The sequence below is a fragment of the Macrotis lagotis genome, chromosome 8 (assembly GCF_037893015.1).
Source record: "Macrotis lagotis isolate mMagLag1 chromosome 8, bilby.v1.9.chrom.fasta, whole genome shotgun sequence".
Taxonomy (NCBI): domain Eukaryota; kingdom Metazoa; phylum Chordata; class Mammalia; order Peramelemorphia; family Peramelidae; genus Macrotis; species Macrotis lagotis.
The window spans coordinates 168,910,056-168,935,966 of record NC_133665.1 but is presented as its reverse complement, the minus strand read 5'-3'; the positions used below and the strand labels follow the sequence as shown (position 1 = coordinate 168,935,966).

The 25,911-nt window shown below is 39.2% G+C and overlaps 1 pseudogene; it reads left to right on the top strand.

Moving 5' to 3' along the window:
- Nucleotides 1-222: 222 nt before the first annotated feature.
- On the top strand, nucleotides 223-4,438 carry LOC141496338 (splicing factor YJU2 pseudogene; annotated as a pseudogene).
- Nucleotides 4,439-25,911: the final 21,473 nt, after the last annotated feature.

Here is a 25,911-nt window from a genome sequence, read left to right as displayed (position 1 = left end):
AAATGAAGCTGGATACAGTTAAATCCTAAGAAGGCACATTTATTCCTCCTAAAGCCTACATTAAAAATCTGTAAAACTCATGCCTTTGACCTGTGAGCATTGTAGATCCAGATGACATATTTCACAATAGTGTGGTTGGGAGAGCTACATGCAGTAATTTCCTGGGAGCAATTGTTACAATGGTAACTGGGGATGGGGTGCAGTTCATGAAATGGTGCCAAGATGTCAGAGAGAAAAGTCTTAAATAAATACTGTCTACCAGATTTTGATCCATAGAAAATCCTTAAGCTCACGTTGCCCAAAGAATAACAATGTTGTGAGACTGACAGCCTCACTCAACATGAGAGATAAGACATGTAGTGAGTATATTTATAAAGACAAGAAATTTAATGCTTGGAAGGAATGCAGAATGAGCTATATTTGGAACTCACAGTTTTTCGTTCTATCTAGCTGAAACCATCCTCAAAACAGAACCTGAGAATATAGATTATACCATGGAAGGTGGAGTCTCCTGAAACTTCCAGGCTGAGGAACTATGGAAGAGAAAAGGACATAAAAAGAAAGAGAAGATGAAAACTACAATAATCCCATGAAGGTGATAGAGAACCCGATCAAGTTCTCCATGCTGGAGATGGACATCCTGGAGAACCTGCAGTAGTTGAAGGAACTCAGCCAGCTAATGTGGACTTTGAAACAGTCTTATACATACCAGTTGTCTGACTATCCAAGAAGTAGTGCCAATGAAAGCCAAGGAAATACCAAAAAGAAATGGAGGCTATAATGGAATAGACCAGGGATAGTGACTGATTGAAGACTCTGAGTCTGATGAGCAATCCATTTTTTCTAGCTTCCCAATTGTCCATCCAGGCCAATCCTACCATTATTTTAGAGAAGGTCTGGGAGCTAAAAAAAGCAAAAATTGGAGAGCTGAGAGTGGAGAAGTGAGTGTGCACTGTAGAGCAAAGCTGGTAGGTGTGGTGGTTAGAAAGAAGGCGAATGCTGCAAGACTTTGTTTCAGTAATCGGCTTGTGGTCCTGCCCTTCCCAAGCAAAGTTATACCACAGAGTTTGAAGGAGGCAGTTATATTGGGCAGGATACCCAACGTCTCAACTGTAAGACAGCTGGGGAATGTAATCAGATAATGAAGATAGTAGCAATAGCAGCTGAAGCATTAGTTTCTCCCCTTGGATAGAGGCCCTAGACCCTTAAGTCTTTTCCCCAGTGGGGTCAGACCACAAAGCTAGACTGGATTAAGTTTATTTCTTTGTTCCATGAATCCAGCAATGAAAAAAGGAAGATTGGGGTAGAAACAATATTGTCAGAGGCTATGTCAAGTGAGCTTAATGTGTTTGCCTCATTTCTTAGCTGCTCAGAAACCCACTGCTCCTTTCCTTCCCTCCCCTCCTCTCCCCCTGCCCTCCCCCCCCCCCCCATTGATCTTAGTAGCATTCAGTGTTGTAGAACATTCTTCACTCTGAATCTTCCTTCCTTAGAGAGTGGCACTGAAAACCTAGCCTAGTGTCCTCCAGGACAGGTGGAATGGACCTTCAGAAGATATTGGGATTCAACCCTGCTTCCTTTGGAGCTGTGTCCTTCATGCTCATCAAGTCCAGAGGGCCCCTTCCCATCCCTGGAATTTCAGATCTTTTTCTCCCTGACAGGGATGGTCTTCATCACATGTCATGGAGAATGGCACTTTTCATCAGTACCCAGTGCTAACTTAGCAAGTGTGGTGGGTTCGTCTTTACCCTTAGTCCCACTTCAAGACTTGCACTTTTTGGAATTGAACATAGGGTAAATGATATCCTATCACAACAGGCATTCTCTTTTCCCTTCTATCTCCTTACACTAGCCTCAGATGAAGCAGACTGTAAAACCAATATTGTTGCTACTGGCTAGATCAGGTCAACCCAAAGGACCACTCCTACCAACCCCACCTGATGTACATCTACATCATTATCTTAAACCAAATAAAGGAAATCAAATGGACTAAAAAAATCTGAAGAGAAGTATTCCAAGTGGAAATTCACTGGCTTAGAAAAAAATCCCAACAAAAATATTTTTTGCTAGCTCGTTCCGTGATGAAGCCAAAAAAAATAAGCCTTCTACTTGTCACGATTTTCAGAGAATGGTTCCTGAATGGATTTTGGTGACTGAAGCTGCCTCCAGGATGAGCTAGTTATTATTTGGATTACATCGGAGAGAGATGATCATGGGGAACACACTTGGTTATAATTTATTAAGGTCAAAACAAAAGATACAGAAAAGACAGGTGCTAGCCCAAGACACCGTCCCGCCTGTCTTTTTGTGGGACAGGGGAGTAGTTTTAATTTTTTAATTCAACTTTTTTCAGTTAACAAAACAAAAATCTGTTTTTTCTCTCTCTCTTACCTCCCTTCTCAATGTAGAAAAATAAAATCTTTGTGCCAAATATCTCATTTAACCAAATGAGATGATGATATTTATAAAATCCTTAGTATTTAGCTTTATGCATAGTAGGTGCTTAATGCGTATTCCCTTCCCTTTCCCCTTAAGCAAATAAGTCTGGTCATATAAAATAAATCCAAACATTGGTCTTGTACCAAAAGTCCATTACTTCTTGCTCAGATAGGTATCCTGCTTCCTCAATGGTCTTTGAGGATTCAGGTTTCTTTCACCTCTATCCAGATCATGCCATTGTAGCCATGAGACCCCAAGCAGTGGCAGATCCATTTGACTAATACTGTAGGCTGGTTTAAGTGGCTCCTGAATAGTGGTGCTTGGAGTTGGGGACAGGGTTCTACTTTGGGAGACAAAGGGATCTGGCTGTCTTTGAGATCTACCAGTATAAAGGAAATACAACCTCAAGTACTTTGAGTAGCTTAGTCATGAGTAAGTCAGGTAAGATGTACACAGGGATTTCTCTTGGGGTTTTTTTGAGGGGTATAGAATGGAAGAGGGAGGAGAAGAGGCCTAATTCAAGCAAACTGTCTTGGGAATTTATTCTTTTCCCCAATCATCTTTGAAAATAAGATCAATTAATGGTATTGCTGGGTCAAAGGGTACAAACAGTTTAATACCTTTTGGGAAATAATTCAGATTGCTCTCTAAAATGGTTGAATCTGTTCATAATTCCACCAGCAATGAGTTAGTATCCCAATTTATCCTCATCCTCATCTATCATTTGTCCCTTTCCCCTTCAATCCTTCTAGCCAATCCGATAGGTGTAAATGATATCTCAATATTGTTTTAATTTACATTTCTCTAATCAGTAATGATTTAGAGCTTTTTTCATATATTATGAAATTGTTTTCATTTCTTCATTAGAAAACTGCCTGTTCATATGCTTTGACCTCATATCAATTGGGGAATAACTAATATTCTAATAGATTTTACAAAAATTCTTTATATATTTGAAATATGAGACCATTAGCTGAGAAACTGTCTATACTCTCCCCCCATTTTTTGCATTCCTTCTGTTTATTGACATTTGTTATATTTGTATAAAATTTTTATGATTGTAATCAAAATTATGCATTTACAACAAAATTTGTTATCTCTTGTTTATTTATAAATCATGTGCCTATCTGTAAGTCTGATAAGTAATATATTCCATGTTCTTCTAAATTTCATGTAATATCTCTCTATCTAAGGTATCCATTTTGGCCTATTCTTGGTAAAAGATGTGGGATATTTGGAATTTCAGAGTTGCCCATAATTTAAGAAATGACTAAATACATTGTAATATAAAATTGTGATGGAATACTCCTGTGCTATAAGAAATGATGAGTTTGATAATCTTAGAAAAACATGGATAGACTTACACAAAATAATGAACAGAGAAAGGAGCAGAATCAAAAGAACACTATATACAGTAACAGCAATATTATTTAAAGAATGCTTTTGTATGAATAAGTCATTTTGATTATTATAAGAACCCAAATACAAAGGACTTTTGAAGAAAGATACTATCTGCATCCAAAGAACTGATAAATAGAGTTAAATATAGAATAATTTCACAAATATACATACCTATTTGTATGACCATTTCTGGGAAGGGGAGAAGGAAGGGGAAAAAAAAGTTGCTCCATTTAACCTATATATACAGATGTCACAAAATTGAATGATGTGAATATTTATATATTAATATAAACAGATATGCACATGTATACAGCATATGCATGCATGATACATATATTCAGAATTGCAGTTATCATGAACAGCAAGAACTTATATGACATTTAAGGGTTTTTACAAATATCATTTCATTTTATCTTCCTAACAGCCCTGGAAAGTAGATGCAACTATTATCTCAACTTTACACATGAAGAAGAAAGTGTCTGTGTATATATGTGTGTGTGTGTGTGTGTGTGTGTGTGTGTGTGTATGTGTATGTATGAGAGAGAGAGAGAGAGAGAGAGAGAGAGAGAGAGAGAGAGAGAGAGAGAATGAGAAGAAGTAATTTTTCCAGGGTCACACAGATGCTTTGAATCTAAGGCAAGATGTAGAATGAGGTCTTCCTGAGTCTATTTACCAGGCCCTCTTCCTTACATGCAAAAATTATTCTACTAACCCAATCCCTCCAATAAAACATACACCAGTTTTACACTGGAGAAGGCAGCATGAATTAGGATTAAAAAGACCTGGGCAGGGGCAGTTAGATAGAATAGTGGATAGAACACCGGTCCTGGATTCAGGAGGACCTGAGTTCAAGTCCAGCCTCAAACACCTAATAATTGCCTAGCTGTGTGACTTGGGCAAATCACTTGACCCCACTGCCTTAAATAAATAAAATTTTTAAAATACCTGGGCAAAGCACTTAAAAGTGTCTGAGACTCAGTTTATTTATCTAAAGTAGAAAGACTGGACATAGCATATTTCTAGATCTTTCTGGGTCTAACAGCCTCTGATTTACCTTGTGTGATAGTGGCAAAATTTGAAAATGGCTTGAAATTCCTCTGATGATTTATTACCTGTGTAACATCTAATAGATCCCATCTTCTCGCTGTGTCCCTGTTCCTTCAATTGTAAAAGGAGAGATTGGACTAAATTACCTTTAAGGTCTGTTCTAGTTCTAAGATTCTTATGAATTTGTATTAGCCCCAACTCCAATTCCACCTCCAACTTCAAACAAGTACAACTGACTTTGAACCCTCGAACCCTCTCACCTTTCTCCTCCTCTCTACCTTTGATATAATTAAACTATCTATATATGCACATATATAGACACATATATGCATACAAACACACACACACACACACACACATCCAAATTCCCTTTTTTCCCCCAAGTTCATTTCCAGAAAAACACCTGATTATCATTTATCAAGTTTGGTTTAAGTTTGGTTACATGATGCTATTTCAGCCATTGTTACTGAGTGGAGAGTTCTGTTGCCTCCCTCTATTTACAATTATTTACATTTATTATATTCATTGTATATGGATCATCCTTTTGATTTGACTTTCTTTAGATTTACTTCCCACAAGTCTTCCCATGTTTCTTCAAATTCTTCTTATTTGTCATGCATTATGGGGTAATAATATTCCATTGTTTTCATCTGCCATAATTTTTTCAGTCATTCCCACATTTATTGGTTGATATATTTATTCATATCTTTTTCATAAACCATACATAAAGCTGTTATGTGCATTTTTGCACATAACACTACTTTTTTCTTGTTAACTTTTTTTTGAGAGATAGTTTCAATTTTAGGATCTTTGAATCAAAGGATATGAATGCTACTTTTTTTTTGTAAGGCAAATGGGGTTAAGTGGCTTGCCTAAGGCCACACAGCTAGGTAATTATTAAGTGTCTGATACCAGATTTGAACCCAGGTACTCCTGACTCCAAGGCCGGTGCTTTATCCACTGTGCCACCTAGCCGCCCCTGAATGCTACTTTCTTTGTATTATCCCAAATTGTATGCACATCAATTGTATCAACTCACAGTTCATCTAGTGGCAAATTGGCATCCCTATTTTGCCATGTTTTTTCAGACAATGAGATTTCCCAGTTTTTAGCATCATTCCTGGCTAGATGTGTGAGAGCTCTATAGTATTTTAGATTGAACTGGCTTTCAATATTTTTAAGTGGTTATTGATAACTTTTATAATTTTCAAAACTATCACATCCTTTGACCATTTTTTCTACTGAGAAATGGCTTTTAAGAGTATGTTTTAACTCCAAGGTACCACCTCACATGTATCAGATTAGCTAATATGACAAAAAAAGGGAAAATGATAAAGATTGGAGATGATGTGAGAAAACTGGGACACTAATGTATTATTGGTGGAGTTGTCAACTGCTCCAAACATTCTGTAGAGCAATTTGGAACTACACCCAAAGGGCAATAAAATTGTGTATACCCTTTGAACCAGAAATAACACTGCTAGTTCTTCATCACATAGCGATCACAAAGAAGGGGAAAGGACCCTTGTATTTACACACAAAAAAATACATGTACATTAATATTTATAGCAACTTTTTTGTGATGGTGAAGAGTTGGAAATTGAAGGAATGCCCATCAATTAGGGAATGGCTGGATAAGCTGTAACATGATTATAATGGAATATAATTGTGCTATGAAAAATGATGAGCAGGAGAATTTGAAAAATGATGAGCAGGAAAGACTTATATGAACTGATGTTGAGCGAAGTGTGCAGAACCAGGAGAACATTATATACATTAAAAGCAACATTGTGTGATCACCTAGGATAGTCTTAGCTCTTCTCAATAATCCAATGATTTAAGACAGTTCCAAAAGACTCATAATGGAAAATGTGATTCATATCCAAAGGAAGAACTATAGTCTGAATGCAGATTGAAGCATACAATTATCACTTTTTTGTTTTGGTTTTTCCTTCTCATAATTTTTTCCCTTTTGTTCTCTTTCTTCTTCACAATGTGACTAATATATAATGTAGATTTCTCTTTTTCTAGTCTCTTCTAATCCATTTTTAGTTATATTTTTCCTTTTTTTCCATAAATGTAAATAATAAAACTTGCTCTGCTATTTTAGTTGTGTGATTTTTTTAATATTTGTATTATTTATCTATTTGAAATTTATCATCATGTAAAGCATAAGGGGGCAGTTATACGGCACAGTGGATAGAGTGCTTGCCCTGGAGTCAGAAATATTCATCTTTGTGAGTTCAACTTTAGTTTCAGTCATTTACTAACTGTGTGACCCTGGGCAAGTCACTTAACCTTGTTTGCTTCAGTTTCCTCATCTGTAAAAAGAGTTGGAAAAGGAAATGGCAAACTACTGTAGTATCTTTGCCAAGAAAACCCCAAATAGGCTCAAGAAGAGTTGGATGTGACTCAAACAACTGAACATCAAAATATATCTATGATCGCATTACTGTGAACCCTTATCCATTCATATCCTGTCTTCAAATATCCCTGTTGTCCATGTCCTTCCAAGCTTCGTCTTCCACAAGGTGCTCTCCTCCCCTCCCAAAACAGTACCCTTCCTTTGGAACTATTTATGTCACTGCTATTGTTGCCACACATGGGTTTTCTAAGATTCCATACTCTTACTATGGTATCCTACTCCTCTTCTTCTATATGCTTTTCTCTTTGATAAATCTCCTATACTACTTTTTGGTTCACAATTTATTGTTTCTGGGTGGATAGAGCATCAGGGTTGGAGAGAAGATGTTCTGAGTTAAAATCCTGCATTCAGTACAGTATTGGCTATGGGCACATCATCTAATTGTTCTGTGCCTCAGTTTCCTCATACATAGAACAAGGGAGTGCCTCAAGTTGGCTTCCACAGTCCTTTCTACCTTGGAATCTATGATCCTCCTTTATGCTATAGCCTGATCATACCTATTCAATGTCTCACCCTTAAGAAATGTTTGTCAAATTAAAGTGAATGAAGGAAACAAACCTTTGATTGTTTTTATGTAAAAGATAAGAAAAGGAAAAAGAGAAAGGAGCATTTGATAAACGGGTGTTTGTCCCATAAGGTCATGGCACCACTGACTTTCAGAACCAATAGGAACCTCAGAGACCATCTCATCCATCCAATTCTCTCTTTAGCCAATCAGTCTGATGAGTGTCATCCAGTTTTTCTAAAAGACCCCACTGGTCTCAAGGCTGCCCATTCCACTTGGACCCAGAGCTCATGGCAAGGAAGTTTTCCATAACATCAGGTCTAAATTTGTGTCTCTGTAACTTCCACCTATTGTTTCTAGTTCTGCCCCCTGGAGTCAAACTAGTCTCCAGATCCAGTCTGGTTCCCTTTTGAAAACTACCTGAAGATAACTCTCCTGCCCTTCTTGGGTCTTCTCTTTTACCAGCTAAATATTCAAAATGTCTTCAGCTAATCCTCAGAAAGTCTTTCATTGCACAGTCACTCACTTCTGAACATTCTCAGAAAATGGTACTTGCTTTATTTAAACCCAGGTTTTCCTTTTTATTCCACAAATGGCATTGTGGGTAGAAATCTAGCCACTGGAGTCAGAGAGCTCTGGGTTCACCTCCCAGGCCTACTACATGCTAGCTGTGGGACCTTGACTAGACCACCTCTCAGTGTCCTCAGTGACCCACTAAGAATTTAAGTTAAAGATGAGTTCAATCTTCCTTGGGAGAGGAAGTTCCCAGATAAAACAAAACAAAAATAGACTTCTTGGTCCCTTGCAGCAGCAATTCAGATGTTCGTGGAATTATCAAACTGCAAGGGGTTGGAGTCATGAAGTCACAACTTCCCTTATTTTAATAATTGATAATAATAACAACTGGCATTTATATAACACTTTAAGACTTGCAAATATCTAATTTAAGGGAGGGAGGTGCTATTATCATTATATCTTACAGATGAAGAAACTGAGGCAGACAGAATTTAACTGACTTGTCCAGGGTCACATAGCTAGTATGTCTCTAAGACTTGATTTGAACTGAGGTATTCTGACTCCAAGTCACAGGTTTGTGGGAGCCTACTGATCTGGGCTCCTGAGAGCCCCTGATAATTAAATTTAGACCCCAGAAATACTCCTAGACTTAAGATTGACTTAGAAAGGACAGCTAGGTAGTGTAGTGCATAGAATGCTGACCCTAGTTTTTTTTTAATATTTATATTATTTGGGGTGGCTAGGTGGCATAGTGGATAAAGCACTGGCCTTGGAGTCAGGAGTACCTGGGTTCAAATCCGGTCTCAGACACTTAATAATGACCTAGCTGTGTGGCCTTGAGCAAACCACTTAACCCCATTTGCCTTGCAAAAACCTAAAAAAAATATATTTATATTATTTATCTACTTGGAATTGTTTGTAAGATGTAAGGGGAAAGCTAAATGGTGAATAGGTTAGAACACCAAGTCTGGAACAAGAAAGGCTTATCTCCCTGAGTTCAAATCCAGCCTCAGATATGTATTGGCTGCATGACCTTGGACCAGTCACTTAACCTTGTTTGCCTCATTTTCCTTAGCTGTAAAATGAGTTGCAGAAGGAAATAGCAAATCATTACAGCACCTTTGCCAAGAAAACCCCAGATTAGGATCAAGAGGTCAGATAAGTCCAAAACAGTTCAACACCACAATAAAAAGTGAGTGATGGAGAAAATACTAATAATGAACATAAAACTTTAAAGTGTATCAGTGTCTCCTTTATTTTTTTTCAGAGACCTGGTTGTTAAACATTTACTACCGCACCACTCATCTGAGACCAACTCTATCTTCTGCTGTATCTAGTTGCCTCTTGTACATAGAGGGAAGCTAAGGTCTGGATTGGGAGAAAGCCAAGCTTACCCTGAGCAGCCCAGCACCAGGCGAGACATTTCCTTTCGTCCCCTGGAGCTACCAAAGAGTCTTCATCATTCTGCTTTATCTTTCTTGGCAATTTTCTCACGCTGGGCTCTGGATATGGTCCCGTTGTCTTTTGGCTCCTTTTCCTAAAGCCAGACCTTTGAGAAGGTAATTATACTTTATGTTAAGAAGCATTTAATTATATCTCCCCTTAAATCCTTGACTATAACCGTACATTATATGAGGTGTAGAAAGGAGAAAAAAAAAAAGGAGGGCAGGCATGTGGAATCCTGAGTGCCTATTATATCCAATGGTTATTTTGGAAGGGATTATAAAGCAAAATTGGAAGTAGATTTAGGAAACATGTGAAATGTATGACTATAAGCCTTTACATCCTTTAGTGGTGCACTTTTTAAGGCTATGCACATTATATGCATGAAATTATAGTACTTTCTTTTGAATGCTTTTTAATTCAGCAAAGCAGAAACAGAATTAGCAGTTCTTTTGGTTTACTAAGATAGAGCAGCCTGCCTCTTGCACCAGGGCATGGGTAGTCCTTGCTGTCCTAGAGTAAAAATAGTTGAGTTCAGTGCACCTTTCCTCAACTCCTCTTTTTAGAATGTGGCATCTCGTTCAAAAATCAACTTAAGCAACATCACCTACATGAAGATTTTCTTGCCAGTTGCTAGGGACTCCCTTGCCCCAATCCCTTTGCTTCCAATTTTGTTTCTGTTTTGTCTATTTCCCTTTCCTTTTCCCTCTCCTCTCTTTTCCTTTTCTTTGCTTCTCCTCTCCTCATTGTCTCTTTTTCCTTCTCTCCTCCCTTTCTTTTTCTTTCTCCCCTCTTTCTCTTTCCCTTTGTCTTTTTTCAAACTTTTTTTTTTTGGTTTTTGCAAGGCAATGGAGTTAAGTGACTTGCCCAAGGTTACACAATCTGGGATCAGATTTGAACTCAGGTTCTCCTGACTCCAGGGCCAGTGCTCTATCCATTGTCACCTAGCTGCCCTTTACCTTTCCCTTTCCCTTTGTCTCTGTCTCCTTTCAATCTCTCAGTTCCTCTCATCTTTCCTGAATGAATGAATGAATGAATGAATGGTTTAACCTATGTTGTTCATTGTACTAAGAACTGGAGATGCAAATAGAAGCATGATGTGGTTCTTGCTTTCAGTTTGCTCATCTGCAGGGCATACTACTGGGTGAATTATGAATTTCCTTCTAGCTTCAGATCTCTGTTCATAATTTAAGTAGTTCCCATCCTAATTGTAGGAGGTAACACAAATAGAAAGGAGCAATCATAGAGCAAGTGGCAAGAGCCAGAGCTCCTCAGGAATGGAAACTCTTAGAGGGCAGGGACTCTGTATTTTCTGTCTTTGTAACTCCAGTATCTGGTCCAGTGTCTGATGCAGAATAAGCCCTCAGTAAAGGACTGTTGATCATCTCAACCAGGAGGCTCCCAGATACTGTACATCCTCCACATGCCACCCTAAACCCTATGGGATTTCTTCTCCTTTGCAATGTTTTGGGCTGCTGGCAGAGAGGGGAAAAGTGCTCTCCCTTCAAAATACCTAATCCATCTCAATTTTCAGATGTGCCCTCCCACCCCTTGAATTTCTAATGCTTATTCCCACCAGCTGCTCATTCTTTTCGAAAGCATAGTTTGGGGATCATTATTTAACATTGATTTATCTTTCCACATATGTACTGCAGCCTTTCTATTTCTTAAATCTAGTCACATTTCATTTTCTGGATACATGAATCATATTCTGTTTTTAATGGAGTGGTGAGAAAATACTCTCACCCCATCTAAAAATGGTTCTTACCAATTGAGTTCACTTGAACCATCCTAGGGGCATAAAAACTGCCCCACCTGTGAGGTGTTGGGAGGACAAAAGAAGAGTGTGTGTAAGATGGTGGTTTGAATGGTGGGAGATGCTGTTTGCTCTGGAGTCAGGAGACCTGCCTCTGATGCTTGCTACTTATGTGACCTTGGTAAAGTCACTTCACCTCAATGGGCCTCAGTGTCCTCATCTATAAAATGGGAGAATTGGACCAAAAGAGTCTGTGAGGTCAGGAATTTTTATAAATGATCTATAACCCAAGATAGTTGTTTTTTGTTTTTTTAGGTTTTTGCAAGGCAAATGGGGTTAAGTAGCTTGCCCAAGGCCACACGGCTAGGTAATTATTAAGTGTCTGAGATCGGATTTGAACCCAGGTCCTCCTGACTCCAGGGCTGGTGCTTTATCCATTACGCCACCTAGCCACCCCGATAGTTTTTTTTAATTGACTCAGAACAGACAAGGGCATGATCTTTGAGAATGGCTGCCTGACTTCTATGTCGGAATTCCTTTTCATCTTTCACACATTTCATCTGATCCAGAGGAAATAGTTGCTGTTGAAGTCAGCACCCAGAAAATGGAGAGTCCAGTGAGGGAGAGACTCAACCACTTCTTCTAGTCTCTCTATCTGAAGAAAGATCCCTTCTTAGAAGTAGATTAGTTTTAGTTGAATTTATTTTGAAACAAATTTTCCATGTTCATTAAAATATGCTATAATCAAAACCATAGAAAATTCTATAAAAGGACTGAAGCTGGAAATCTTGAAGGGTTCTCAAGAATCCATTTAATCTAACTCCCTTATTTTAGAATGGAGGAAACTAAAGTTCATGGATTTTTTTTTTTTGCAAAGCAATGGGGTTAAGTCACTTGCCCAAGGTCACACAGCTGGGCAATTATTGTGTCTGAGGTTGGATTTGAACTCAGGTCCTCCAGACTCCAGAACGGGTGCTCTATCCACTGTACTACTTAGCTGCCCCAAGTCCATGGAAATTTAAGCGACTTATCCAAGTTCCCATAGGTGGTGAACGTCAACTGTCCTAGATAAACCCATGTCCTTTTAATCCTGATCTGGGGTTCTTCCTATATTGTCCCTCCTGTTGGATGAGAGCCAAACCACAGAGAGATGCTTCCCTACTTTCATTTATTGGCCTCTTGTTAATGTTTCTAACCTGGTTTTTAAAAAAATATGATATGTAATAAACAACATTAAAAATCAAATCAATTAATTTATACTTCGATAAATGGAATACATTCCATAAATACATTCCATAAAACATCATCTGAGCTTATCTTTCACTCCCTTGAGTTCTTCATTGGGAAATTTTGTCTCTTTATTCTCTTTCATTTTATCTTTTTAATAGCAATATTTAGTGAGTTCTCTAGCCTTTTAGCCCTAATTTTTCCCTTTTGCATTATTTCATAGAGAGCTTTCCACATTTCTTTATATTCCTAATTCTTCATCTTGATAATTTCTTCACAGAATTATATCACATAAATGTATCACAACAGTTCAATTTCCTTATTGTTGCATATTTAGGTTGTTTTCAATTTTTTCAATCACAAATAATGTTGATAGATTTAAAGAAATCTCTTCTCTCCTCTCTCCCATTCCTTCCCCACTTCTTCTTTTTTCTTTCCTTCCTCTCCTTTTCCCTTCTTTCTTTTCTTAGCCAGACCTCCATACCCTGTTGCTTAAGACTTCTTTTTTAATTTCTCCATTATATTTTGCCTTCCCTTAATTAGAAGGTAAGATCCTTGAGGTCAAGGATTGATTTGTTTGCTTGTATTACTAAATGCCTGGCACTTAGTAAGTCTTTGATAAAGGCTCTATCTATCTATCTATCTATCTATCTATCTATCTATCTATCATCTATATTTTCATTCATCCTGTTCATCTATCATTTAATTATCTATTTATATCTATTCTTCTCTCTCTCTCTCTCTCTCTCTCTCCTTTCAACAGTTGTTCTAGGATAGCTTTCATCTTAACTCTACCACATGAGTCTTCCTAACACACAACTGCAACTATATCACTCCCCTATTTGGAAACACTCAGTGGCTCCCACTGCATGCTGAACAAAGGCCAAGCTCATTTGGCAAGCCTTCGTTTGTCTGTCTCCTGAAATCCAACACCACTGGCTTCATGTGAGTGCAAGAGATCTCTGATGAACTCTGGAAGGGTCTGGCTCCTAGCTTACCCCTGCCCTTGTGTCTAGCCTGCTTTAGGTTCATATCATCTTTTCTACTGGCTTTAAACTGAGGGTTTATCTACTTGTGTATGTCTCTCTTGGTTCCTTACGGGGTATGTATACTCGGTATTGAGTTTTCACAAAAATACTAAGTTGTCCCCACAACAAAATTTGTGCTAATTTTTTTGTGAGGAGAAATCCCAAGGGGCTGGTTATTCTATATAGATATCACTAATGAGGAACATATGTATAGAGTACCTAGTTAAGGCCAGGCACCAGGCTGCATCATGAGAGGGACTACAGAGATAAAAGTACTGTATGAACCTCAGAGGATTACAGCACATGATGAGCACCATGATTGATGGAAGTCTAGCATACCATACTAGCATGCCAAGATCTTGGTTTGCCTCCTGCCCCTAATTCTCCCAGCTGTGTGACTTTAGGTGAGTTACTTCACCTCTCTGTGTCAATGGTGACAGATTTTTTGTGGAAGAAGCTTTCTCAGAGAGCACCCTATGCCAATGGAAATCCCAATCTTAAAACAACAACAGCCACAACGATAATAACTCTACCCCCAAGGAGATTACAACCGAGTATATCAATGTACTTCATCTCCAGTTTTTAATGGACTTTGTGTCTATTTTTTTATTTACCATATTTCTCTATGTTGTCTTCCATGATAGAGTATAAGTTCCCAGAGGGCAAGACTATTGCCCTTTTGGCAACAGTGACTGGGATAGTGGCTAGTGATTACCAAATGTTTGCAGACAAACTACTTGATTGCTTGATTGACATGAAGGAAGACATCGCTACAGACAATATTAATAAATCATTAAGAGCAAGTACAAAGGGCTTCTGTCTAATGTTGACCCCTACTGAAGATAGCATTTGTAGTAAGGGAGGATGTTTGTAAGACCACTGGGCCATGGAGCAAAAGCTAAAATGGAACGCAACACTATAAGAATACCTTAGGCTACTGTTAGGAAGTAGCCCCGTCACTTGGAGACTTTTGCAGGGAGAGGACCACAGGAACATATAAAGGGAATTTCCCAAATGTGGCTCCGAGATGCCGTTGAGATTTATTTGTGTAGGAACAAAAATAGTCACTTCCATTCGAAGTCCTAAGGGTAATTATAGCTTCACAATGATTAAGTCTGGTCAGTATCCGCAGTTGTGACTCCAGCTGGGTCCCACGTCATCATTGCTGCTTGCCTACCTTATGACCAGTGAATTCCCTTCAGTTTGCACGCAGAGCACACCATCGTTTCCTGTGAGGGTTCCTGGAAGTGAGCATTGCATGCTGGGGATACTCATTCTTGAGTAAAATCAAAAGATGGGCACACCATTGATAAGAAGAGGAAGAAATTTTCTTAGCAGCAGGAAAGAAAGCAGGGTGCTCTTGACTTCTGTCTTCCATGATGGGAGTTGCTGACAAGCTGTTGGATGTGCCCGTCCTCTATGGGATTGGTCTCTTACCAGGATCCCCAAGAGAATTGGCTTTTCATTCCTGAACCAGAGCTTGAAGTCATGATTACTTTTGACTTTGAATCAAGTTACATCAAGACTTTTTTAGAACCGTCTGGACTTAGGGGCGAGTGGCTTCCTTCACGGCCTTTCCGGGACTGGGATAAAGTACAAAGATTACAGGAGCAGCAGGAAATAGTAGACCCAAAGCTCTTCAGGAGTCAATTCATCAAGCCTAGACTTCTTTTCCTCTTCTGTAAAAAAGAAGGGGGTTAGGCTAACTGGTCTCTGAGATTCCTGCTACCTCTGGAGCTACAATTTGATGATCTTTTTGAATTATATAGGGCACAGAAAGCACTTAATAAATCCTGTGGCTTGGTGGCACCACTAATCACATATTCATAGACAGAAAGTCCTTTCTTTGAATTTCATTTTAAATGGGTAGCTCATTAGTCAAATTTAAGTGAGACAACCAGTGTTCAAAACTGGCCCTATTTCTTATTAACTATGTGATCTTGGGAAAGTTTCCTTAATAGCTCTGGGCCTCAGTTTCCCCATTAATACAATTTCCATCTGGCTCTAAGGCTATTATCCTCTTTTCAGATTAAACTGATTCTTCAAGGACAGAGTCATAACTAGGAATTTTTGTATTTGGAACCTTGGCTGGAGAATTGACTGGATGTGTATGCTCATTTGAGTGAGGGGTAGAAGACGTGGAGTCTAGGTATTGGTCATTAATGAGGAGTGAGCATGCTTGTGGGGAGGAGTTTGGGCAGGGAAGAAAAGATGAGCTCACCCCAGAACACCAGGTGGCAGATTCCTATTTTAACCAAGTTACCTAAGGATTGAAAGGATCGTCATCACCTTCTAAATGTGGTACCCTTTAAAATAGGCACCTCAGTTGCCTTGCCCTAGTTATACTTATGATCAAGGGTCATCTTCTATGATGGAATTTGATTTCAAAGTCGGCTCTCTTTTCTACTCTCTTATATTTTCCCATTACTTTTATAAATTCTCACTTTAAACTCAACAACAAAAATCACTGGCTATTTCAATGGAAGAAGCCATTACTTTGTGAATAGCATTATAACATAGGATACCATAGTGAGAGCAGAGAATTTGGGTCCAAATTCTTTTTCTATCACTTACTATCAGAGTGAACTTTGATAAATCACAACTTCTCTGAGGTATAGCTTCTACATCTGTAAAAATGAAGGGAGTGGATAAGATCAGAGATTCTTTTTTTAATCTTTTTTTTTAGTATAAATATTTTGTTTTCTAATTATATACAATAGTAATTTCTATCTTTTTTGGTAATGTTTTGAATTTTACAATTCCCCCCCATCTCACTCCACCCACCCACACCAGCCAGAAGGCAGTCAGATAGTCTTTACATTGCTTCCATGCTATACATAGAGGATCAGAGATTCTTAATTTTTTTTTTGCAGCCATGAACCCCTTTGGCAGTTTTGGAAGTCAGTACCCTCCTTCGAATTGTGCTGTTTTATTTTTCTTAGCAACATTCATAATGGAAGAAAATGATAGATTTCAGGTGAAAAATTTCCCATCCAACTTTATTGAACACAAGATTCTAAAGTCTCTTGAAGTTTTTTCTTGTGTGCAAAATTGTTAATTTTTTTTTGTTTATCCAACAGCCATGACTTGCATGGTGTTGAGAAATATTTTATAAATGGTAACGAGATGGATAGCTTTGTCACATAAAGGACAGAAGATGGATCCAAAGAACCATCCTTCTGGTAGGTACCAATTAGCTAATTGGATATGATTCCAAATCTAGCCTTGGTGGCATGACAAGCCATTCACAAAAATTTAAAGAGTCATCCTGTGGAAGAAAGAATTAGATTCCAGAAGGAAGAACAAGAAGCCAAGTGTGAAAAGAAAAACTCCCTTCAGTATTTTTTTGGTATCTCCTTCGCCAGACCCCTGACTCAGTTTTTGTGATTTTCTGGTATCATTCTCAGTTCTCTTCCCATTTTCCTCTTGATTTTCAAAAGCCTTTGGGGCTCTTCTATGGCCTGAGATCAATTCATAGTTTTCTTGGAGGCTTTGAATGCAGGTTTGATTTTGTTATCTTCTTCTGAGTGAATTGGTTAGATTTTTTTTCCCCCTTCTGTTTGCTCATTTCCCCAACCCCTGACTTGATTTTAACTTTTTGGTAAAGTGAGGCTCTGCTTCTAGGGTGGAGGACACACTATCCCAAGCTTTTGAGGGAATTTGCAGCTGTTTTCAGGGATACCTCCCAGGTCTTATGAGGGCTCTGACCACTCTCCTGGCCTATGCCCTTGTCTGTGGGTGACCACTGTGAAGAGGGCTGAAGAGGGCTCTTCTTCCTGGACCTGGGAAGTGGGCAAAGGAGCAGAATCCTGCCTCAGTGATCCCAAAGAGACCGTCTGCATTGTCCCCTGACCCCCTCCTACCGTTTGTGGGTTGAGCACTCCGGAAGTGGTCCCCAAGGCCCACTCTTGGTTCATGGGGTCGGGCCTGCCTTCGTGAGGCAGAGTTGGCCTCTAAATTGTCTTTGGCAGTCTCTGGGCTGAGAGGTCTGGAATGGCCTGTGGGGGTCGCAGGTGCCCCCTGCGGGCACAGGTGCCCCTCCTCCCCTGTGGGGCCCAGCCCCCGCTGGCCATGCCTGGTTGGCTGGAGCCAGTTTGTTCCTCTGCGCCTGCGCTGCATTGTGGGGCCCTTCTCACCCTGGAGCAGCAAAGCCTTCCGGCCCCTTCCAAGGTTTTGTGGATTCTGCCACTTTTGAATTTGGTTAGAGTCCCTATTTAAAGCCTTTTGGAGGGGTTGAGGGGGGGAGTTGGGAGGTCCTGCCATGTTGGCTCCACCCCCAAAGAAACACTTCCTCCTGCCCCCCTCACTTATTGCCTTCAGAAGGGTAGCTAGGAGATACGAAGGATGGAACACCAGCCCTGGAGTCCTGAGGCCCCGAGTTCAAACCCGACCTCAGGCACTTGGCACTAGCTCTTTTAATCCTAACTGCCTCCCTCCAGAGCCATCTCCAATCCTCGGGATCCTTATCTGTCTCAGGAGGAGAAAGTGGAGCTGGAGATTTCGCTCAGCAGCCCCTGACTTATCTTCCATGATGTCATAGTCTTTGAGAAGGAAGGACAAACGTCATCATCATCATCATCATCCAGGAAAAGAGAAAACTCTAGTCTTCAAGCATCTCCCCAGAGAACCAAAGGGAAGGTAAGAGATTAACTAACAACAGGAAGACTTTGAGTTTGATTTAGGAATGACTTTCTTGCTCAAGGATGGTCCTACTGTTTCAGAGAGGATCCCTCCCCATCTATAAGATAGATTATGGATGGTTTTATTGTCCACCTGGTTTAGAGTCTGCTCCCATCAGAGGCTCCTTGGGAAGCCTTCCCTTTATCTATTCCAGGAATTCCATGTAGGGAATCTTTGAAAATACCCTGCTGGGAGCAATTGGACCTAACCAAGAGTGGCATCTTAGCTTGGACATTCTCTTTCTGTTTGGTATTTCAGGAGTAATGAGTGATATAAGGAGGATGCTAGTTTGGAGGTTTATGAAGTTCTTGTGTTGATGCTGTAGGAAATGTCAAAGTCTCAAGGCTACAAGGCTTCCTTCCCCTTAAGGGGCTTCTCTAAAGGCCATGTCATAGGTGGGTCGAATGATGCTGAAGCACTGATTCTTTAATGAATGACTGAAGTGTGAATGCTCTCTTCTAGGAAGTCTGGAAGTATTGATGACAGAATACTGAAGCTGTAAATGCTATCAGAAGTTATGATGCTGTATGAAAGAGGGGAGTCTTGGTACCAGAAAATGAATCCAAATGATACTCTGAGCCTAAGTACATAAAATACTGAAGTATTAATGCTACAATAAGGACTAAAACATTGGTGCTCTGAAACTTGAATCTTGTGCCATATGAAGGATTGATATCTAAACCTAACACACCCAGATTGATTAATCCTCCTTGAAATATTGAGATGTTTTTATACCGTATATTTTACCAGGTAATCGATTTTCTATGAAGTGTTGAATTATTAATACTACGGGAAGTATTAGAGTATTTATATGGCTAACAGTATCGCAGTATTAGTGTTCTTTGCAGCACTATAATATTGATTCTTGTGAAGGACTGATGTATTAATGCTACAAGAAGAATTGGAGTATTAATACTCCTGGTAGTATTGAAGTATTAATACTTCTAGAAATATTGAGATACCTATATTATTAGAAATATTGAAGCATTGATATAATTAGAAGTCATACAGTACTAATATATTCAGAACTGAAGCATTAATTCTATATAAAATACTGAGTCATTAATTCTACTAGAAATATTAGAGTATGAATGCTATTCAAACTATTAGGGATATTAATACTACTAGAACTAATATGGTAGTAATGTCACCAGAATTATTGAAGTATTAATTCTATATGAAATACTGAAGTATGATATTCCTGAGGTAATAGAGTAATGATTGCTACTGGAAATATCAGAGTATTCATATTATGAGAACTATGTAATGTTAATACTGTTTTTAGGCAGACCCATTACTCATGTATGACATATTAAGGTCTTGATGCTCTATGAAAGACATAAGCAATAATATTCTCTTCAGTCAGTATCCTTTGGATTCTATCATGGTCTTTTTTTTAGGTGTTTTTTTTGTAAGGCAAACAGGGTTAAGTGACTTGCCCAAGGCCACACAGCTAGGTAATTATTAAGTGTCTGAGACTGGATTTGAACCCAGGTACTCCTGACTCCAGGGCCGGTGCTTTATCCACTATGCCATCTAGCCACCCCTTCTATCATGGTCTTCTATATGCTTGATGGTCCAGGGGAGGATGGAATAAAAAGAGCCCCAGGTCCCTGGGAGAGAGCCATCAGCTCCATTTTAACTGTTTTTGTCCTCCGAATGTTTCCTGGTAGAAGTCATTTTGGTGCAATGTTTTCCAAACACATGGCCATTTTGAAAATCTGTGGACATTTTGGATTGATGTTCTGATCTTTAAAAAATGACTCATCATTTTATTAAAAATAGCATATTGTAGACGTAGCCCACAGTACAAAAGTAGAGTCAAAACATATGTTCTTATGTTCTCACTTCACCTCAGGTTCACGGCCTCTTGGCCTGGTTTTTCTATATTGGGTCACAAACCTCTTTCTGGGGTACCCTCAGTGGGCATTGCATTCTATAACTCATTTTACAACCGAGGAAACTTGGCCTCAGCTGAGAGTTCACCTCAAATGTTCTGATCCCCAGTTTGTCACTCTTCCTTCCAAGACAGCACCTCTCTGGCTTCCATGGTCTGATACAGGCATGACTCTAAGACAAGCTTATTCCTTTCCCTTAACATTAACCAATGTGACAAAGACTGGATTATGAAAAGTAGAATAGACTAGAATAAAATCCTAAGTAACAGAACTGACATACATGCAGTATGGTCTTCAATTTATTCCAATAAGCATTTATTAAGCACCTTCTGTGTGTAGAGAATAGTGATAGATACCCAGGCTACAAAGAAAAATAAAGTTGAGGTCCCAATAGAGTGTGAGCTTCCTGAGGGCAGGACCATGTTTTTGCCTTTATAGTTTTTAATACTGCTGACAGACTACCACTGAGGTACGTATATTTTCTTTGGGGAAGAAACTTGTATGCAAACAATTAGAGTCAATATAAAAGCTGGGAGGTGTGGAAAGCTCAATGGCTAGGATAGTAACAATTGTTGAAGGCACCATTTAAGTTGAGAAAAAAATGAGATTCTTTTAGAGGGTAGAAAGGAGGGCATTAGGGGTGTGGGTAATAGTATACAAAGGCACAGAGGTGGGAGATGGTGTACCTTTTGAGAGGAATAGCAAATAAGAACAGTTTGGAATGAAGGGTTCATGAGAGAGAATAATGTTCAATAACCTTGGAAAGGTCGGCTAAAACTGGATTATGAAAGTCTCGAAATGATCAAAAGGAATTTTCATTCTCTGCTTGTTAGTAATTGGACTATAAATCTTGACTCATTATATACAGTTAACATTACCTAGATTTTGTTTTGGGAATAGACATTTCCTGTCCCATTCCCCTCACTCATGGTGGGCTTGGGGCGGGAGTGCTGCGAGAATCAAGTCAAATGTGAAATTTTCAGTGTGAGCAATTATACCTTGGGAATCCTCAAATAATATAAACCAGGTCTTGATGGATTGTTTTGTGGATGATCTAGACTTAACAGAAGTGATGAAGACCTTGTTAATCATTCAGAGCAAGCTTTAGTCGGTGGTATGTCCTCTGCCATCTTCCTCTCCCAGTTGGTTGTTAACCATACACCAGGACACTATGGATTGGGGTGTGGGTGTAGGTGGTGTCTGGCAGAAGGTTTTTGAGGGCCAGAGAGGCTAGAGCAAACTTACCCAAAGTGCTAGTGGAACAGTTAGAAGGGGATTTAAGCTAAGTTCAGAGTATGCCCTTCACTCAGTGAAGGGTGCCTTTGTTTGCTTAGCTCAAATGAGCTTTGCCTTTAAAGATACCAGCAGGAAAAAAGGGAAGAACTAAAGGTTGGAAGGTGAAAGGGAGGTGGTCTTGTCTCCCCCACTTGACATAGATTAACAGTGACTTAATTCCAGAAAAATTGTCGGGAAGTAAAATAAATAGACTAATCACTGGTGGGCAAATAGTATGTTAACATCACCAGGAATTGTTTTCAGTCTGATGCTTAAATATACAGTTAATCAATCAGGATTGATGTGTTCTCCAGCTCTTAAATGAATCTTTCAAGACATTTATAGAGAAAAGGCAAAATCTTTAAGGAGCCCCTATAAATGTGTTTATGCTTTGTACAGATTTTTTATTTATGTATGTAGCATGAGTGCCTGTTACATCTAAGTGATGGCTTGTTTTTAATGTCCACAGAGCTTTGCAATATTTAATTTTCCTCCTTGGGGAAAGAAATGGGCAAGAAGTTGAAAGAAGGCACATGATGGGTTATGTTTCATGGCGTGAACTAGCCACCCTCTCTAGATCTTCCATGTTTATTTGGATTTCATAGAATGCCCTCTTTCCTTTCCCTGCCTCTCCCCTTTCTCTGCCAAAGGAAGAGATGAATAGAGAGGGAACTAGGTCTACACATTCTAAGGTTTTATTTTAAAATTGTGTTCAACACATAAATTCATCTTGGCTTGGAGAGTTTGAACCCTTTCTAGGACACAGCTGTCCTCAATAATAGCATGGTTTTCCCAGAGCCAAGAGGGTCAGACTCTTTTACAACATACTCTAAGGAATTTCCTAAATAGTTTGTTACCCTAGAATTTATTGTTTCAGTCAGTATATGAGAACACAAGGAGTCCTATTGGGATGGTGCTTACTCAGAGACGGAGTCAATACATTTATTAAGCTCCTATTGTATGACGGCACACCTGTGATAGGGATCTACAGAAAGGCCTGACAGCCCTGCCCTCAAGGAGCTCACAGTCTATCTGACAGGGTAACAGCCCATAAAAAAGAAACTGAAAAGTCCAGGGGGATGAGGTGGTGGAGAATGTTGCATGGGGGTGTGATATAGAAAAGATGTGGAGGAGATGTGAGTTATAAAGTTGATTTGATCATGCAGCATGATGAGTTTTTGGAGACTCAGACTTTAGAGTTTTTAAGTGACAATGGCATGTCTGATACATATTATCTTGGAATTATTTAGACTCCCTGGGCCTCAATTTCCTACCCTGTGACATGAAAGGGTTGGATCTGTTAACCTCTGAGATCTCTTGATGAATTCTTTCTGTCTTGAATAATTACTTTTCTGGGACTAACTTTCTGTAATTCCTTGGTTCCATACTCTCTCACTTTCAGACTTGGATCAAGTCAATGTTATCTATGACAGACTGGGAGATAAGGAGATCAGCACACCTTTCCTTGGATACCTGATTGAATATTGATTCCCTTTGAACTCCTTATTGATGGTGGCTCCCTTCAGTCCAAGCTGGTCTGCTGAACTTGTGATTAGTTTACACTTAGGTCTTGAAGCTAAAGTTTTCTTTATTCCTTCACTCAACATATCTCCTCAAAAACCCATATTCACTTTTTTTTTTTGGCAAGGCAATGGGGTTAAGTGACTTGTCTAAGGTCACACAGCTAGGTATTTATTAAGTGTCTGAGGTGGGATTTGAACTCAGGTCCTTCTGACTCCAGGAACAGTGCTCTATCCACTGTGCCACCTAGCTCCCACCCCCCACACACACATTCACTTTCAAAGACTAGGTGGAATTTTGCTGAAGTGAGAGTTTCTAAAAAGGAGAATCCATTTAAAGAAAAGGACTCTCAGTGACCTCTTCTTCCTATCTGTATATAAAAAAACCCTGTTTTACTGAAGAGTTTATATCACAATGGCTTTGGGGAAACTGGCCCTTAAGATGCAATTGTTCTTATCTTCAAGTAAACACATACTTCTCTTCTGTTAATTATTGTATCAAAGCTAAGAACTAGCAAAACCCTCCCACTTAGAGAATTTGGCTGACCAGATTTGGAGAGAGCTCCCTGGTGGAACAGGCACACTGCTGGATTCTGGCACCCTCTCGTCTCCAGAGGATCTTTGGTTTAGAACTAGACAGTTCCTCATAGATTCTGTAGTCCAATCCCTTCCATGACTGGAATGCTCGCTTCCTCCCTGCTGACCTTGACCTTACTGGCTTCATTTAGATTCCAGCTAAAATCCCTCTTATGAAGGATGTTCAAGGCTTTCTCGTTTTTAATTATTTCTAATTTAATCTGTATTTAGTTTGCTGGGTATGTGTGTGTGTGTGTGTGTGTGTGTGAGAGACACACACACACACACACACACATACATATGGCAACTAGATGGCACAGTGGGCTTGGACAAGTCACTTCACCCTGATTGCCTCACATCTAGGGCCATCTGGCCACTTGGACCCAGATAACTATGGAGGAGAAAGTAAGGCTGACGATTTAGCACAGTCCCTCCTCACTCAAATCCAATTCACTTGCTTGTTCTGGCATCTGCTCCTGGTTGCCATACTCTTCTTCAAGAAAGAAGGACAAACATCAGCATCAGCATCATCTGAGCAGGAACTACCTTTTATCTCTTTTTGTATTCTCAGCACTTAGCATATTTGTTAGGCACTTAATAAATGTTTACTGAATGAATGAATGAATGAATGATTGACTCAGAGAGAGGTGAGATGACTTTCTCAAAGTTGCCTAAGAGGCAGGGTCAAGATTCAAACTCACATCTTTTGATGTCAAATCTTGGGGGTATTCTTCTCATCATACCTCGAGGACCACCTTTTTACAGAAAGCCTAACATTTGATGGAAGTCCTTTGGAGGCATAGACTGTCTTCCTTTTGTATTTAATCCCAGCATTTAATCCTATAGGATTAGCATTTTTTCTGGAGTTTTTTTGAGGGGTGGATATTTGGAATCTTTAGAGAAGTCATTTCTTTTGTGTCTTCTGTAATCTTTATGGTCTTAGGTAGTTGACAAGAGTTCTGAGAGGGTAAGCCTAGTGCCACTATGTAGTGGAGATAAGAGGTTAGATGAGAGTCTTTTTGGCTTTGAGACTGACTCTTATCAACTATGCCATTTGGATTAATAAATGTTTTTTTCTTAATTGAAGGAATTCATTTCATTCAATTAATAATCCTTGGAAAGCGAGGCTAGGGACATACTCCCCACCATGCTCTGATCTTTAACAAAGAACAAAAATAAGAACCATAAGAAATGTGACAATGCTATGTTTTTGGGACATCTATTAATCAATGGAAGGTGGGGGTGGAAATTCCCTCTATACAATCTGTTACCATTCATAATTATTTCTGAAAGGAGAGTTGTAGCTATCCATCTATTATTTTGACAGGGACTGGAGGGAGGATAAGATGAGATCAGCTCTAAGCAGATCTAGAATTTTATTGGCAAATGGCATTAGGATTTGTGTTTTTTTAAACTTTCAAGGTGAATAAATAGTGTAATAGAAAAAAATTTATATCTTGTGGAAAGACAAGGCATTCAAATAGTTACAGAACAAGAAAATCAACAAAATCAGGTATGGAGAAAGGCCATAAAGACGATGCAATGCTTCTGCTGACTTTGCTGGAATAGGACAATATTTCTCTTGACCTTTGCAGAAATATATTATGCTTTGCCTACCAGGATGGTTAGTGTTCAGAGAAAGAGGCCAATCTCCATTTTTAGATCTTTTTGAGGCAGTTTGGAAATCTGCATGGAAATTAAGCTCAAGGCCTAACCCTGATCAGAGTGGAGCTATTTTATAAATAGCTGCAATGGAGCAACAACAGCATGAATTCTATAAACTGGGAATTTTTTCTCCTTCAGTTTGCTGCCTCAGTGAACAGAGCTGTGTTTAGATTTGCCTTCCAACTTGCTGAGTGGTCTTGTGTTTGGACTCTGTTCCAGTTCTTTTGTGTTTATTGTTTTTGAATCCCTGACCACAATAATTCTTCCCTTTGAAAATGTGTTTTTGGTTAATGGCAAAGGCTCCTTAAATCTTGACTGTAGTTTTAAGATGGACTGACTTGTAGGATTCTGAACAATCAGGAAGGGGCATGAACTAGACCAGTCACCATATAGTTGATTTACGGTAAGCACAGAGGTAACCCATTGGACCCCAACTCCATGATCAGTGCAATGAAAAACCAAAACAGCATAATTCTACTTGAGTGAATTTGACTGAAAGCATAACCTGAC